This window comes from Rattus norvegicus, chromosome 14 (genome assembly GCF_021556685.1).
Source record: "Rattus norvegicus strain SHRSP/BbbUtx chromosome 14, alternate assembly SHRSP_T2T, whole genome shotgun sequence".
Lineage (NCBI taxonomy): Eukaryota > Metazoa > Chordata > Mammalia > Rodentia > Muridae > Rattus > Rattus norvegicus.
Window position 1 is genome coordinate 4,942,050 of NC_141547.1, and position 17,289 is coordinate 4,959,338.

At 43.4% G+C, this 17,289-nt stretch overlaps 1 protein-coding gene across 1 annotated transcript in view; it reads left to right on the forward strand.

Annotated features, from left to right (window-relative positions):
• The window catches only part of Zfp950l12 (zinc finger protein 950 like 12), a 61,480-nt gene that overhangs the window by 40,190 nt on the left and 4,001 nt on the right, over window positions 1–17,289 (forward strand). The gene's annotated exons all lie outside the window — the stretch shown is intronic.

The following is a 17,289-nucleotide window of genomic DNA, read 5'->3' on the forward strand; positions in this document are numbered from 1 at the left end:
CCTTCCATGTCTTCTAGAATTTTCACAATTTTCTTCAATACTGTGGTCTTCCAGGTAATAGCCTAAAACATAGTACCAGAAAAATGAATGACTTATTATTGGAATTTATGAAAACGTTAAGGTACTATATTAAGTAAACCTTAGAACTATGCCTGATTAATTCACCTCATTCTCCCTCCTTCTCAATTGAAATTATAAAAGCATCAACAACAACAAAAGCAATGAAGCAAGCAAGCAAGCAAACAAACAAACAAAAACATTTGCCCTCTATTTTAAATATGGAAACAACAATAACAGTCTTACCTACAGCACTGAGGTGCCTGTAGGTCTCCAGCATCACGTCTTTGTAGAGACTCTTCTGGGAAGGATCCAGCACAGCCCACTCTTCCCGAGTGAAGTTCAAATGCACATCATCATATGTAACTGCCTTCTCCAATATCACATTCATGTGTACAAAAGAAAGCATGTTGCTCATAAATTGAACATATATATTTCATTGACAATATATACACATTTTTGTGGTGTTCCCCAATTTATTTACTGATACAGAAGTTGTAATGTAATCACTGAGTCATTGTAGAAGAAACGGAATTAATAAGGTTCAAATCTCTCATTTCTTCACCTTTTGAATTAGATATACCCTTGTAAGAAAAATGCCAATTAGCAGACATAAAGAGACAAGGAAATAGATCAACAATACTAAGTTCACATAATAGATGTTGTATTAATAACTACTACCTACAAAATCAGGGAGTGAAGGAGAGGGAGGAATAGGAACATAAAACTTAAGTGTTTAAACTGGGCATCTGTGAGCTTTCCCTCAATCTCCAGTACTCAGAACACAAGGCTGTAGGTTGATGTCTATGTGTAGGTGAGGGCAGGCACAAGATAAGGAAAGGCCTGTGATAGTAGAAAAGGAGGGCTGGTGCAGAGTTTTGTGAGGCAGGAGAGATTGGAGAGAAAGGAGGAAAATGGAGGAAGAGAAAGATAACCAGATAGATGTGGCTTCAAATAGCCACAGGTAACTATGAATATCTTATAAGGGATGTATAATTACAGGACAATTTGTCTTATCTAGGTAGGCAGTTTATATCAATATCAATTGGTTCTGAGTTTATTGTGTGAACTTTTTTGGGATGACAATTTACTGATATAAATCTGATTGATAAATTTCAAGCCTCAAAAGTTTTGATTTTGCCAAGTTACAGGGATTTGTGACAGCTGACAGCAAGATGGTGGTCCTTGAATGGAGTTGGCATGGTAGGAACCCACCAGGGAATCTAGATGGGTGGACACTGCTGGGGCTAGCCATGGCAGAGTCATGGGGCCACAAAGTAGCAGGCACTAGCATACTAGGGTGCCTAGTCTTTTTTTTTCTTTCTTTCTTTTTTTTTAAATATTTAACACTACACAAAGGGAGCAGGATAACAATTTGAGAAAAGTATACAGGATTCAAGAGATGGAAATAAACATAATAAAGACACTTTATTGTAAGTCTATAACAAATATTAAATTAAATGGAGATAAACTCAGAGGAACAAGGCTGACCAGTCTATATTTATTCAATGCACAATATGGAGTTCTACCTACAACAATGAGACAATTGAAGGAAATCAGGGGATATAATTTGGATAGTAAGAGGTCAACATATCCTAATTGATAAATGACATGACAGTATATGTTAGTGACCCTAAATATTATACTGCCAAGTTTCTACAGCTTATAAACACTTCCAGGAAAATGGTGGGATACAAGATTAACTGAAAACCAAAAAACAATCCATAAACCCTCCACTATGCCTATGTCAAAATGGCAAATGCACTTAAAAAAATCAGAGAAATAAATAACAAATAAAATGAAATATATTTGAAAACCTTTTTAAAAGCCAGTGAAAGACTTGAATGATAAAAATTTGAATTTCAAGAAACTGAAGTACATAGAAGATGGTAAAATCCTTCATCCTCATAGTTTGGTAGGGTTAATAAAATAATAATAGCTATCATCCCAAAAGTAATCTACATGTCCAACACAATCCTCATCAATATTTCAAAACAAGTCTTTATAGACCTGAAAGGACAATTTCTATCCCCTAGGAACAAACCCTGGAGAGCTAAACCAATTTGGAACAATTCCAATCACATAAGCACACCTAGTGTTTTCTACAGAATCCATCTAGACACACTCAGAAATACACAGCACCTTAAACAAGTGGTGCCAAGGACCAACCTTGGATCAGAGATGGGTTCTGAGAAAACAGGGACTTGGGAATAGCAAAAGGCATGACTAGAAGGTAAAGTGTGTATTCTAGCTGATGACCTGTGTTCTGTTTTATACAGTTTGTCCAGCATGCTTCTCTGTATATTCTGCTTTCTCCGGGGAAAGCTCTCTGAATATATCCGACTTTCTTGTTACTCTAAGAGTAGTGTGTGTGTGTTCTCCATGCAGTTCTTTTTTTTTTTTTTTTTTGGTTCTTTTTTTTCCGGAGCTGGGGACCGAACCCAGGGCCTTGCGCTTCCTAGGTAAGCGCTCTACCACTGAGCTAAATCCCCAGCCCCATTTCTTTTAATCTTAAAAATTATACAGGATAGCACATCTCCTGCATAACACAGCTCTAGTATTTTATTTTACATATCAATCTAATCAGTTACTCCAGATTTCCATTTGAGTATCTCAGAAATCAACATCTCAATAACCCAACCCTTCAATTCTAAGACATCAGCCTGCCCACATTGTTTAACATTGCAAAAGAATTCAGACATCTGTCTGCTTTGGTAAGCATACATAACAAGCTAGTTGAATGGGACTCTGCCCTGAAGTTTCCATTTTTACCACTCCTGGGCCTGGACTTGCTGGGTTCCAGGCTGACCTTGAACTTGAAATGTGTCTGCCTTTTTATCTCCCTGCCTTTGTATCTTTTGTCAAGTTGGATCTTGGTGTAGCTGCCTTTTTGACACTGATCAATGAAGAAGCCCCTCATATCATTCACACTACTTGGGATACCCAGGATAAAAGTCACAGATCATATGGAACTCAAGGAAAAGGAAGACCAAAGAGTGAATTCTTCAGTCCTACTTAGAAAGAGGAACAAAACAAACACGGGATATAAACGCAGGGAGGGACCTGAGAGAGGGAGTGAGTGGTAGGAAAAATTAGGGAAATGATCAGGTGTGGGAAGAGATATGGGAGAAATAAAGAGGGTCAGGAAATTGAACAGAAGTGTGTAGCAGTGGGGGATGGGGAACTGGTTTTAGCCACTAGAAAGATCCAGATACTAGGAAAGCAAGAGGCTTCTAGGACCCAATAGGGTCCTACATTAGTGGAAATACCCAACAAAGAGAACCTGTAGAGACCATATCCAGAGGTTATCATGGCCCCTGATTGAGGGACGGGGACACCCATCCTTCTAAAAAATGTTAACATAGAATCATTTCTTTTTAAAGAATTGCAGGGACAAAGAGTGGAGCAGAAACTGAAGGAAAGGTCATTCAGAGACTGCCCCACCTAGGGATCCATCCCATCTTCAGACACCAAATCCAAACACTATTGCTAATGCCAAGAAGTGCTTGCTGACAGGAGCCTAGTATGGTTGCCTCCTGAGACACTCAGCCAGAGCCTGACCAACATAGATGCAAATGCTTGCAGCCAACCATCACAATGACCATGGGGATCCCAATGGTGGAGTTATGGAAAGGACTTGAAAGACCCCCGAAGGGAGCCCCCCACTCAAGTCTCGGGAAAGACGCGCACCCAGTAGGACACAGACACCGACCTGCTGCAATCACACGAGGAAGATTTATTGTAGGCGAGATGAAACGAGAGCTCAGGCCAGCATGCTGGGGTTGAGACTCATACACCACACAGGGAGTAGAGGAGTTCGACCCCGACCTGAATTTTCACAGAGCTTATAAAGGAAAAAACCACAAACCAGGGGGATCAAGAGGGAGGGAGGAGGGGAATTCCAAAACCACAAACTGCCCATACATTTAGGTCATATGCTAGTCATGTGTAACACTAGGCAACACACCCAGGACTTTGTGACATTGTGATTAGGGGTAGTGACATTTTCAGGGCCATTGGACCATTGTGGCCGGAGGCTATGGGTCATTGTGGCTGTTCCAGGAAACTTTTCATGCAAGAATGTTCCGGGAACCATTGTACAGCAAGGGAGGGGTGAAAAGTTCATGTTCTCACAGACCCTACCTCTTCTTTTTGGGTAGCTAGGCGGCTTATTATTAATTTTTAATCCTTCATTCCCCACTTCTTTTTTTGTTAATAGTTCTAATCCTAGAACTTCATGGAGAACTCAGCTTCATCTAGCATAACAGCTTGGTATTGTAGTCTTAACATGAGGATTCTAACCTGGACACTATCCAAGCCTATCCACCAAGGTCATGACTAGCTTTTAGAACTTCTAAGCTTATACGGACTGTGATCCCTGAGGCACAGTCCCAAGAAGTGTTAAGAGTACTAACATATGCAATGTTACATCATTTGTAATGGAAATCAAGCCTATCCCACACCTATCTTGATAGAACCCAGGACAAACATGACTGAATTTCCCTCTAGGTCCCAGCTCTCAGCCCCAACAGCTAGTACACGGCTGGTGAGGGCTGAGAATTGACAGCTGTCAGGGTGGTCAGCAGCACCAGGTACGGTCCTTTCCAGCGAGGCTCGAGTGTCTGGACTCAGTGTAGCTGCAACCTGGAACTGATGGGATGTCTCAGGGGTCTCCGGGGCATAGGCTGCTGTCAGCTGTGAGCAGATTTCTTTCTGTATCACCTGTAGGTCTTTTAGCCTGGCACACAAATCATTATTACTATGGCACTATGACATGTTGGTTCAGTAACATCATCTAATACAGTCAGGGGGGCTGAGGCCCCATATAAGATCTCAAAGGGGGTAAGGCTGAATCTGGAAGGGGTATTTCTTGCTCTGAAGAGAGCAAGAGGGAAGGAGTGTCACCCAGTCTGTGCCAGTCTCCATGGTTAATTTGGTCAGGGTCTCTTTTAGAGTTCTATTTATTTACCCTACCTGTCCTGAACTTTGAGGTCTGTAAATACAATGTAATTTCCAATTGACCTCTAAATACTTGGCCACACCCTGGCTTACCTTGGCAACGAAAGTAGGGCCAGTTGTCTGACCAGATTACCTTGGGCATTCCAAATCGGAGGAAGATTTCTTCCAGTATCTTCTTGATGATTGCAGAGGCCGTCTCTTGTTTGGTGAGGAAAGCTTCTATCTATTCCTGAAAAAGTATCTACAAGCACTAGGAGATACTTGTGATTATATTTTTCTGGTTTTATCTCAGTGAAGTTCACTTCGACTTTTCACCAAACTCTCTAGGTCTCTTTGCCCTGTTTGCTTGCTAAGCATTCACTTATTGACATACCTTATACTTTCTACTGTCTCTCTGGCTAAAATCTTAAAGTCTATTACATACACTTAACTACTTGGACAAACTTTTTATCTCCTAATTGAGTCCATTTCTGTATTTGGCAAAGTGAGTCTTTTCTTTGTTCTCTGGGAAGTATAGCTTTCCCCTCAATGTGCCATTGTCCTTTATCTTTTAAGCAATTTGGGCCTTTTCTAAGTGAGGCCATCCCTTAGTCCGATCCCAGTTCCCAGTGGCTGTCTCTTGCAGGCCTGCAACCAGGATGGGCTCCTGCATAACCATTTTTCGAGCCACTTTATCTGCTTCGTTATTGCCCCATGTCACTGAATCTCTTCCCTCCTGATATCCTGAGCAATGAATAGTACTCACAGTTGTTGGCTTCACCAGGGCATCCAAGAGATGGTAAAGGCATCTGCAGTGCTGATGTACTGGGGGGGGGGTAGAGGTTCAGTCATCCCAGATGACATTGTGTTGTCCACCATGGCAGCACCCACTTGTCTCTGACCTTCATTCATGAAGAGAACTGTTCCCGTCTGTGGACAAGGTCCTCGGCTTTCAGCAGGGGTCAATCAGCCAGTCGCAGAGGTCTTTCCTCCACCCATGGGCTTCTGCCAGTACTTGACACTCGTGCTGTGGTGGCTCCAGGTCCGGATTGGGCAGCAAGGTGACCAGATTGTCCCCAACCGGTGGAGAATCTAGTCCATGGCAGCTGACCAGTGGTCCCATCTTTTGGGACACTCTATTCAAAGGCAGAACATCAGCCACTCTATCACAGTTTAAGTCCTGGATTGGGTGATAATTGTTAGTGCCCGGCTGGCAGGAGTGATATGTTCCAAGTAGAACAGCGCTAAGCCATTCGTCTCCCAGCATCAGGTACTGGTGCACTGAGACAGGTCTTAAGCTCCGCACACACAGTCTGTAGATATGCATACACATGGCCTCACCCAGCCATTTCAGCCCACGCAAGCCATTTTGGAGAGCAATTTTCTCATGAGCAAGGGATAGGGGCAGTCAGGGATGACTATGAACTAGTGGGTTACCCGGCCCACGCCAAGGTCCACTGTTCTTCGGGCAGTCCATAAGTATTGTTTGTTGCCAGTAGGCCCCTGTACCCAAGGTCTTTGGATATTGGCCCACTGGAGGGGGGCATAGGAGCACAGAGCATTGGGTCCCTGCATCCACACTTCCCTTCTATCTCTGTACATAGCCAGCACTCTAGGACCAAGAGGCTCTCCAGTGTCCCCTCTTGTTCTTTCTGGGGCAGTCCCTGACCCAGTGTCTTTTTTTTTTTTCTTTGCATTAGGCACACTGATCTTTAGCCAGGAATTCTCTTCTGTTGCCAGGTACTGTCTTCCTAGGTTCCCTAACTACTGTGGCCAGTATATGTTCCTCTCTTGTCTTTTATCTCTCTTTAGCTCTCTAGCTTCCTCTTCTTTTAGTCTCTTTTCTTCCCTAGCTTCCTGCACTCTTTACCTCTTTCTTTCTTTCTTTCTTTCTTTTTTTTTCTTTTCAGTCTCTCTGCATCTTCTTCTACAGCTATTAGGTGCTGTCCACTTTTCTGCACAGACCCTGAACCATGCATCAACTTACAATAACTCTCTCAGCGACTTAGCTTAACCCTTCAAGTTTCTGTAACTTTCTCTTCATATCTTTTCCTTATCTTAGCCAGATTGGTGGGGCATTTTCCAGCCCCTAGGAGACCGACCCTTGGAGCCTGGGGGCAGACCTGGCACTCCCTACCTTCAGGCGTCTGAAGAGAGCAGGCACAAGTGAGGGCCTTCTAGCCATGTCTGGAACATTCTTTCAGGCCTCTAGTAGGATTCTGTCTTTCCTCGGTGGTAAAGAAGACCTGTAACAGTTACTAACAAGCATATCAAATGGGATGGTGAGAAAACAAGAGAATCTTGAGAATAGAGTCTACCGAAGAGGGCAAACAGCATTTAGTCACACAGCTAAACCAGGAGGCCTTTCTTGGAACAAAAAGGCCATTGTCAGTGTCAGCTCCATGGCTTTGCCTCTCAAGAGAACCAGCCTCCAAATGACACTAGGCTTCTAGTAACAACTAATAACAAAAGGATGGAGAGATGGTTAGAACCTGGGTGCTAGATGCCAGGGGGCTGATAAAAGAATTGTAACCAGTTCACCTGGGGCTATCAGGACCTCAGTAGTAGCCCTTTACCAAACTGTCTCACTGGGTTTAAAGGGGCCAAGGAAAAGAAAACATTAATCCTGACCTTGGCTACCGCCAAGTAATTTAGTGCTGGAGACTGACTCCTCCCTTGGAATAAAGACAGCAGATAAGGCAGGCTTCCTTAAAGAACTTCTCTAAATGAGTGCTCTCCTACTGTGAGCAAATGTCAGAAATTCCTTTCCTATTCTTGTTTTCCTTATAGCCCCACCTAGCTCTCAGCCTTTTTAGATTATTCTTCCTGTAGCATTTCTAACACAGCCTGTCCCTTTTTTTTTTTTTTTTTTTTTAGCCTGTTAACAGCATTTTTGATCTTTTAGGCAGTTATGCACTACGTGTCATACCGGCTGAAACTCTGCCTTTAAGATTCTTTGCTCCCAAGCAAAATTTAAATCTTTCCCAGTTCATCACAGCTGGCTGCGAGCATAAGCACAGATAAAACACTATGTTTTTGTTTTGTTTTTCTTTCCTTTTTTCAGAGCTGGGGACCGAACCCAGGGCCTTGCGCTTGCTAGGCAAGAGCTCTACCACTGAGCTAAATCCCCAACCCCCAAAACACTATGTTTTAAAAATTAACTTTGGCTATCAACCAACACACTGCCACTAGAGCGGGGTCTACAAAATTAAGTTTCTTACTCACTAAGCGTTAAGGGGACCAAGTAAAACTCTTCGACGAACAAAGCAAACAGTTTCATGATTTCAAACACAGTCGTCAGTCCAAGATTTTAAACACGGTCGTCAGTCCAAATTCAAACACGAAACAAAAGTCAAAAAAAACACTGGACAATACCACAGAAAACAATCCAGACAAACAAGACCAAGACAAAGCATCCTATAACCAATTTCCACAGATGCCTGGTACCTTCAGTACCTGGCCCAAACTGCAGCTTAACCTTAGCTGCTTCCGGGATACCAAACACAGAAACAGAATACAGACAACAGACACTAACACATCTAAGCACACTTGTCCGTGCCTATACTTAAATAGGCAGCCGAACTCGACCTCCAAAGTCACAGTCAGATCTTTTTGACTGTCCGTTGCCGGGTCCTCCCGACAAAATTCGGCTCGAGGAACGTTTCTCACCCGTCCCAGAGCCAGGACCCAACAAAGGCTGACTCGTGGAACGTCTCTCACGAGTCCCAGAGCCTGCGCGATTGGGGCGTCCCCCGGTGCGCTTTCTAAAAAGGAAAAAAAGAAAGAAAAAGACTATTCGGAGTAGGAATCCTTCATCTACTCACAGGCGCCATTTCGGGGTGGGGAACCTTCTTCCACCCGTGCACAGGGCAGGAAACCTTCTTCTGCCCAGACAGTGCACTAAGACTCTCGTGCACAGGGCAGGAATCCTTCATCTGCCCAGACAGTGCACTAAGACCTTAAACCGGTACCGAAAAACACAGACTACAGGACTTAATTCACACACACTCACACACACGAGCACAAACAAAAGAGAAAAAAGAAAACAAAACCGACGTCGACTTCGTGTCGACCAGAGGCACTGAAACTGATCGGCAGGTCGCAGACCTTGCCTAACAAACCGGTCGTCAAGGAGTAAAGTCTCCTCTGGACCTATCAGATGGGGTTCACCAGGCGTCCCTGGTCCCCCCTTGTCCTCCTGGGACGTCTCCCAGGGCGAACGGACGGTGGGTACCTGGACACGTCTATCCCTATCCACCCCGCTCTCCTTCCTGGAGCGCGGTCTCACTGAGCGTCCGCAAAACCGAAACAGCGATCGCACCAGATTCCCAGACAGAACATAGACACAGACCCAGACACAGCGCTGAGATAAAACAGAGAATCTTACCTCCAAGTGGGTCTAGGACCCCTGGGTGGTCGCGCAGATCCCGGACGAGCCCCCAAATGAAAGACCCCCGAAGGGAGCCCCCCACTCAAGTCTCGGGAAAGACGCGCACCCAGTAGGACACAGACACCGACCTGCTGCAATCACACGAGGAAGATTTATTGTAGGCGAGATGAAACGAGAGCTCAGGCCAGCATGCTGGGGTCGAGACTCATACACCACACAGGGAGTAGAGGAGTTCGACCCCGACCTGAATTTTCACAGAGCTTATAAAGGAAAAAACCACAAACCAGGGGGATCAAGAGGGAGGGAGGAGGGGAATTCCAAAACCACAAACTGCCCATACATTTAGGTCATATGCTAGTCATGTGTAACACTAGGCAACACACCCAGGACTTTGTGACATTGTGATTAGGGGTAGTGACATTTTCAGGGCCATTGGACCATTGTGGCCGGAGGCTATGGGTCATTGTGGCTGTTCCAGGAAACTTTTCATGCAAGAATGTTCCGGGAACCATTGTACAGCAAGGGAGGGGTGAAAAGTTCATGTTCTCACAGACCCTACCTCTTCTTTTTGGGTAGCTAGGCGGCTTATTATTAATTTTTAATCCTTCAGACTGAAGGAACTGAAGGATTTTGCAAGCCCATAGGAAGAACAATAATATCAACTAAACAGAACCCACTGAGTTCCCAGGAACTAAATCACCAATCAAGGAGCACACATGGAGGGACTCAGGCCTCAAGCTGCTTATGTTGCAGAGGATGGTTTTATCTTGCATCGGTGGGAGAGGAGGTTCTTGGTCCTGTGGAGACCTGATGCTCCAATGTAGGGGAATACTTGGCAATACAAGGCAGAAGTCAGTGGGGGAGTGAGGAAGCTCCCTCATTGTAGAAGGGAGAAGGGAGGATGGCATGGGTTTTTTGAGGGGAAACTGGGAAAATTGATAGCATTTGAAATGTAGATAAATAAAATAACCAATAAAAAAAGACTGAGGAAGGAATAAAATAAAATAAAAATTCCAGTTTTAAAATAGGGTACATATTTAAACAGAGAATCCCTAACAGACAATCCCATATTACACATCAGAAAGATAAATAATGAGTGATTTTTCATATTAGTGAGAACATAGAGCAAGCGTGCCACCGTCTAGTACAGGTAGGGGTGCAAACTAATATTGCAAACATGGAAAGCAATATCATGAGTACTCAGAAGAATGGGAATGCATTCAGCCTAAGACCCAGCTATATCAGGTTCAGGAATATGTGTTTGGTACACCAAAAAAAAAAAAAAAAAAAAAAGGAAAAAACAAAACAGAACACAAGGACACATCCTCAATTATGTTCATTACAGTTTTCTTGGTACTAGCCAGAAGGTAAGAAAAACTTAAGTGCCCAACTGCTGAAGAATGGATAAACTAAATGTGTTATGTTTATACAATGGAGTATCACTCAGTTGCTAAAAAAAGACAACATAAAACTGAATACATGACAACAGGCTGATGATTGCAACTAGAGTTGAAAGGTAGAAGTTTTAAGGTTGCTTCCCCCTGCCCCCAACCCCATAAAACAGTTCAGAGTAGAAGCAAAAAACAGGTTAGGCCCTGAGATTGTATGTTCCAGGAAGCTTCTCCTAGGACCATAGAATAGGTAATTACATCAGCCAGTTCCTGGTTCGACAACTCTCTCCCAGGAACTAGCTGACCATAAAGTTAGATTAAAATCTTAGAGAACAATCTTGAGAAGCAGGAAGCTTCTCTCAGGAACTGACTAGCTGATCATAAAGTTAAACAATCTTGAGAAAAAGGAAACTTTTCCTTGTGATTTTTCACTGGTATTCTCGACATTTTCCAATGATGCCCTACCTACCCCCTTGGGTTGTGGTTTCTTCCTTTAAATACCTCTTCTCCCAGCCTCTCCGGGTCAAACTCCACTGCCCCTGCGTGGGATATGAGTTTCGACCCCAGTGCACTGGTTCCTATCAATAATCCTCGTGTAAATTACAGCAAGGACTGTCTTACGTGAGTTCTTGGGGGTCATGTCATCCCGAGACTTGAGTGAGGGTCTCCCCGCTCTGGGGGTCTTTCAGAGTAAATTCACCCTAAACGAGGTACTCCAAACCAAAATGATAGAAATGTTAGCCATTCCCTAATAAGTGGATATTAGCTCTTAGGTAAACTTTAAGATATCCTGCACAGACCCAGAGAGGTGATATAAGGAGAAGGCATATAAAGAGGGCACATGCATTTTTCTGATAAGGGACAATAGAATAGACTCTGTGGGTAGACTGAAGTAAATGGGAAGTGGTAGGGATCATTTGGAGGGGAAATGTAGGAACAGAGTAAGGTACAGGGAGCAAGAGCTGGAATTAGAGGCCATTTGCAGAGTAGTAAAGCAACTTAAAGTACTAGCAACATTCAAGGAATTCTGAGAGTGACCCTAGGAACCACTACTATTAATGGAGGACCAAGTCTGAAGTAGCCATCTTTATAAACAGCAAGGATTATGTACTGGAGACAGGTTTACAGTTCATTCATTGTAGTGTGAGTCAAAGAGGTCTCTAAATTACCCATGTTGATTCCAGGAAAATGATTTTGCTCTCTGTAACCTGACCACAGGGCCACATTTTTATGGACAAGTTCCACTCAATGTGAAAATTAAGAAGGTGCAGGCTTGGAGCCTTCACCCCTGTCTAGTCTCTCTGTGGAGAGAAGGGAGTTCACAGGCCACAGAAAGATAATTCTGGACACAATACAACTATAACATCCTCCATCTACATTATCCTGCCTGCAAAAGGTGCTGAGCCAAGGAGATAATGAACATTTTGAGTGGCCAACCACTATTTGGTTTACTCAGAGGAGCTGGACATCAGAAAGAACACAGTGCCTACACTGCCTGGGTTTTCAGGAACCTCCTAGAGACTTAAAAGGCAAAAATGGGGCTTACATGGGGCTTGGTGATTTGTGGTAACCCTAACACTGGAACGAGGTATGCTTGATTTTAATGCTCTCTTCTTCCTATTTGCTCATCATGTCCAGCTTCACACAGAGGAATTTCACCATGTCTTTTCTATTTCCTTTGTTCTATGAAATCTGCTCTATTCTGAAGATAAAACTGGTGGGGTGAGGAGCTAGGGGAGAGGAATATACAAGAGGAGGAGTGGTAACAGGAACAAATGCAGGGAAGAGAATCAGTGGTCCTGACAAACTGTATGAGAAAAGAATCTGATTTCAACGAAAACATTTAATTTAATATGACTTGAATGAAAGTTCAAAGAAAAAAAGAAAAAATAAGGATGAAAGAAAAATGTAATGGTGAAGACAAGGAAAGCATGATTTTGACAGTTACAGATCTCATACGTCATGTGTGTGCGTAAGCGCGAGCGCGCGCGCGTGTGTGTATGTGTGTTACCATCTAAGGCTGGTTATTTATTAAGAAAAAAAAAGAAGTGTCTTCTCATTGCACACAAAAAGCAATGCCTAAAATGTACAATGGACAGTTGTTATCATAAGCAACACAGATTCCTGTGACCAGAGTTGTAGGGTCTCCCCTGCCCCACAATATCAAAAGTGAGTGAGTCTCAAAGTCCAAGGTCTTCTTCCTAGGTTATCACGTGTAACAATAGAATGATCAACTGGTCATCCCAGTCCATCCCAGACCCAGCAGATTAGAATTGGACACAGTAGCCATCCTGTTCTTCCTGTTGCCTCATGAGTCCCTCCTCCCAGACACACCATGGCACAGCTTAAAGCATCCTTCATAGCTCCCTAGAATTGCATCAGTGGACAATCCAAGAAAGAACCTGCAAGGTACCTCCCACTGGTGCTCCTAATCACCTTCTTTGATGGAAGACTGGAGCTCACATGAGTCAGAAAGAACAGCCTTCCCAGATCCTACCTTTGACTTTAGGGGCAGAATTAGCCGAAGCCTTTATTTCCATAGAATCATCTACGTTCCAGGGGCGACTGTTCATCATGCAAGGTTCAGGGTCTTTGTATGCACTTTTCCCTACATACTCAATGTCCAGTGCAGCATCTCTACCTCAGATCTTGAGAAGTCCAGGTAAATTTCAGTCAAATTCAAAAAGTAACAACAATTGAAGTAAGAACTGTCCATGAATGTTAAATAGCTATCAATGGGAGGAGAATGGAAAAAGAACCAACCAGGACTGTACGTGGCTGCTCCTAAATAGGTTGGAAAGAAAGTTATTATGGATAAAGAGGAGAGTAGACTTAGAGGAAGGGAGATCTGAGAGAATCCAAGTGAACAGGAACATGAGTCATGTGAAGAGGGGAAGGAGAGGAGAAAAAACAGTTGAAAAGATGAGGTGGTAAAATGATTGATGGAAAAGATGATGTAATGACTTAGGGTGGCAGCCGGTAGAAGTGCAATCCAACACCTGGGCTGTGAGGTGGTTTTGCCAGTCACAGACAGTAACAAGTTGGGACTGAAGGATTCTGGGGAAACTGACATACTGGCCAGCTTTCCTTTGTTAGGTAGGGACTTGAGCCATTTGTTCCAGAGTTTGAGACTTCACAATAGTACAAAGTATAATCTTAAATGATTTAATTATAATCTCTAAATTTACTTTAAAAAAACTGAAATAGGCTTCATGGTAGGAAATTATCCATGTATCAGACATATGTTCCAGAACAGACCAGTTATGACTCACATATTTCTCTCTGATGTGCACTGTAAAATTCAAATATTAACATTCGTATTAGGCACAGACACACTAATTTGTCAAGACCTCCTGTGTTGGTTGAACTTGTGTAACAATAGATAGGTAGTTTGGAAAAATAATCCATTTTCTTATCTAGATTCTTGATTGACATAGTCTGTGTACCCCTTAATATTTCCAGGTTGGAATTTTATTGGTCATACAACATTGATAACATCAGAACCCAGTGATAATGCAAACTACTGTCAAAGCAAGAAAGCTTTCTTCTTCCTGACTCTCCCTCCCTTTCTTTGTTATAATCAAACAAGCTTCAAATTTGAGCAAACTCAATTCATACTGAAATCCTTTTTTATTTATACTTTCCCCAAGAAAGTCAGGGAGGTGGGAGGACATTCATTCAAATTGTCTCTTTTTTCTTACTGATTACTCAGAGCTCAACTGGGAAGGATGTGAAGACTCTGTTCAGGCACTGGGCAGCAGAGGCTGGATTAGCTATTCTAAGAAATGACAAAGAAGAGGCAAGCCTGAGCTACAGAAGAAATTCTCCTAAAGAGAAAAAAGTAATCAAAGACTTGGGAAAAAGGAATAACATTCTTTTTTTTTTTTTACAATATTTTTAAAAGATTTATTCATTTATTATATATAAGTACACTGTAGCTGTCTTCAGATACACCAGAAGAGGGCATCGAATCTCTTTACAGATGGTTGTGAGCCACCATGTGGTTGCTGGGAATTGAACTCAGGGCCTCTGGAAGAGCAGTCGGGTGCTCTTAACCGCTGAGCCATCTCTCCAGCCCCAGGAATAACATTCTTAAGTCTCAAAAGAAATAGCAGAAGAGGAACAAATAGTTGATGAGAGCTGTGATCCCCAAGGAAATGAAATTTAAAATGTTACTAACAATTCACTTCTTAAAAAGATAGATAAAGGGGTTGGGGATTTAGCTCAGTGGTAGAGCGCTTGCCTAGGAAGCGCAAGGCCCTGGGTTCGGTCCCCAGCTCCGAAAAAAAAAAAAAAAAAAAAGATAGATAAAACTGGAACAATGCATAGCTCTAGTGACTTTCAAGAAGAGCAGGACATTCCCTGCTGGGGAAAAGACATCAATGAGAAAAAATATGATCTTGTCATTATGTGCAATATTAGCTGCTAGAATCTGTAAGCTGACCCACACACAGCTATACCCCATAGCCCCTGATTCAAATTTCTGAATGGATTTAACTAGATCAACAAAGTTTGGTTCCACATAACCTCTGGAACATTTATACCCAGCAATTTGGACAATCTCTACTCACATGTATGAATAAGTGTTGGGGAGTTACAAAGTCTGCCCCATCAGGGTCCTCCTTCCTAATGGGGACACCTGAAAATGACTCCCCTAAACTTCAGTCTGTGTGGTATTTTCTACTGCAGTGTTCACTGTAAACTGTTCCTCCTTTCTGGTCTGAAGGCAGAAGCCATGCTCCACATACAAGTACTTTCCTTTCTCTACAGAGGACAGTTCATTACATGACTGAGATGAGTAATTTTAAAACTCCCCTGTGGTACAGCCCTTTAACTCAAGAATTTAGGAAGTTTAATGAAAAGGAAAGCAGGGTCATTGCCCTGAGGAGCATGAGACGGGGAGCCGGGTGATAACAAAGCTTGTCTCAGAAACAATTTTTAAACATGCAGCTGTTCAAAAATGATTGCATGGGGTTTTTTGTTTCTAGCTAAAAACAACAACAAAAACACCACCACCAACAACAACAACAAACAAAACAAAAAAACCAGAAATCTTGAAAGGATGTGCTTTTAGTCACACAACACTTGAGATGCTTTTTACAACCTAGTCAAAATTAACTCCAAAGGAATCACAGCCAAAACGTTAAATAGAAGAGATTACCTTGTCAACTCTATGAGAGAAACTAAATATATGTCTGCCATTGGCATCCTGCTAAGAGCATCTCTATACACAAGCTACTGCTCCAAATGCTTTGTGCAGATTCAGCACAGATAAAGAAGTTATTCAGGCACCACCCCTAGGTCCAAGAATGGATCTCACACGTGCCTTCACCAAGCTGCTGGTTTCCACCAGCTCTGGGTAGGCCCCACCACAACAGCTCCCGCTCCTCACCTTTGCGGGCAGTGAACATATCCTGGCCATGTCGCAACTTCAGAGCTTGCCGAAGCTTCCCTCAGAACGCAGCAGTTAGGCAAAAGGACAACGCACCAATGACTTAATGCTGCTCGCTCAAGTGGGTGGACCCTGCATTGTGGTTCTCCCCTCTTCCGACTGCCAGGCCCTCACATAGGCCCTGGTTGGCTAGTTAGTCTGTCAGTCTGTGTCTGTCCTTCCGCTGAGCAGAGCCTCTTGGGATACTGAAATTGCTGAAGTTCTTTGTTTTCCGTACCATTCCCCTGGCAGATTCTGGGAATCAGGGAATTGCAGACGCACTGCTCAGGGGTGGGAAAAGCAATCAGAGGTGAGAATTGAGGCCAGAGCAGATTCAGGGTATCCTGGGCCGGAAATAGGGCCCGGGCCTGCGTGGAGGGTTTCTCTGACTCTTAGACATCCAGGCATTACTGGTTGTAGCAGAAGAGTCAAGAAACAAGTAGGCGGCCCTCAGTTACCAGGAGGAATGGGGAGCTGCAGCTCAGCTTAGCAGGAATGGTTAGTAACTTTGCAGTGGCAGGCTGGAAGCACAGATGGGCCTTCAATAGGAGAGCTATGCTGATGGTCTGTAGGCAAAGAACTGCATGGTAGCAATGGCAGTGGCAGAGAGTCCATGGTTGCAAACTGTTCATTGACTGTTCATGGCAGGAAGTGGAAGCATACCCTTTTCTCAGAGTCTGATCTGAGATTAGGTACCTTTGCAGGAAGGAATGTCTGCGAAGTCAAGCTTAATGGCTAAACCCACGGGGCCTCTAGATAACTCATTAGCGTGAGGATCTCTGTTCTGGACCTACAGGACCACAGGTCACATAGGTGGGGAGCATGGCAAATGTTCCAGGCAAGGGGGCTAGTGGGCAGCAGGAAGTCACATAAGTCTCAGATGTCTCACCATAGTGGTTCCTGTTATGGGCTTTCAGTATGGATGAACATCTTCTCCATACGTGCAAGAGATAGGGGTTTGTGGCTTCATGCTCATTTCTGGGATATTGCAGGTCCCTTTCACCTGGTAGGTGTGTGACAGCATTGGGAGAAAGACAGAAACAGAGGACAACCACTGTGGAGCTTTATTCATAGCACATTTT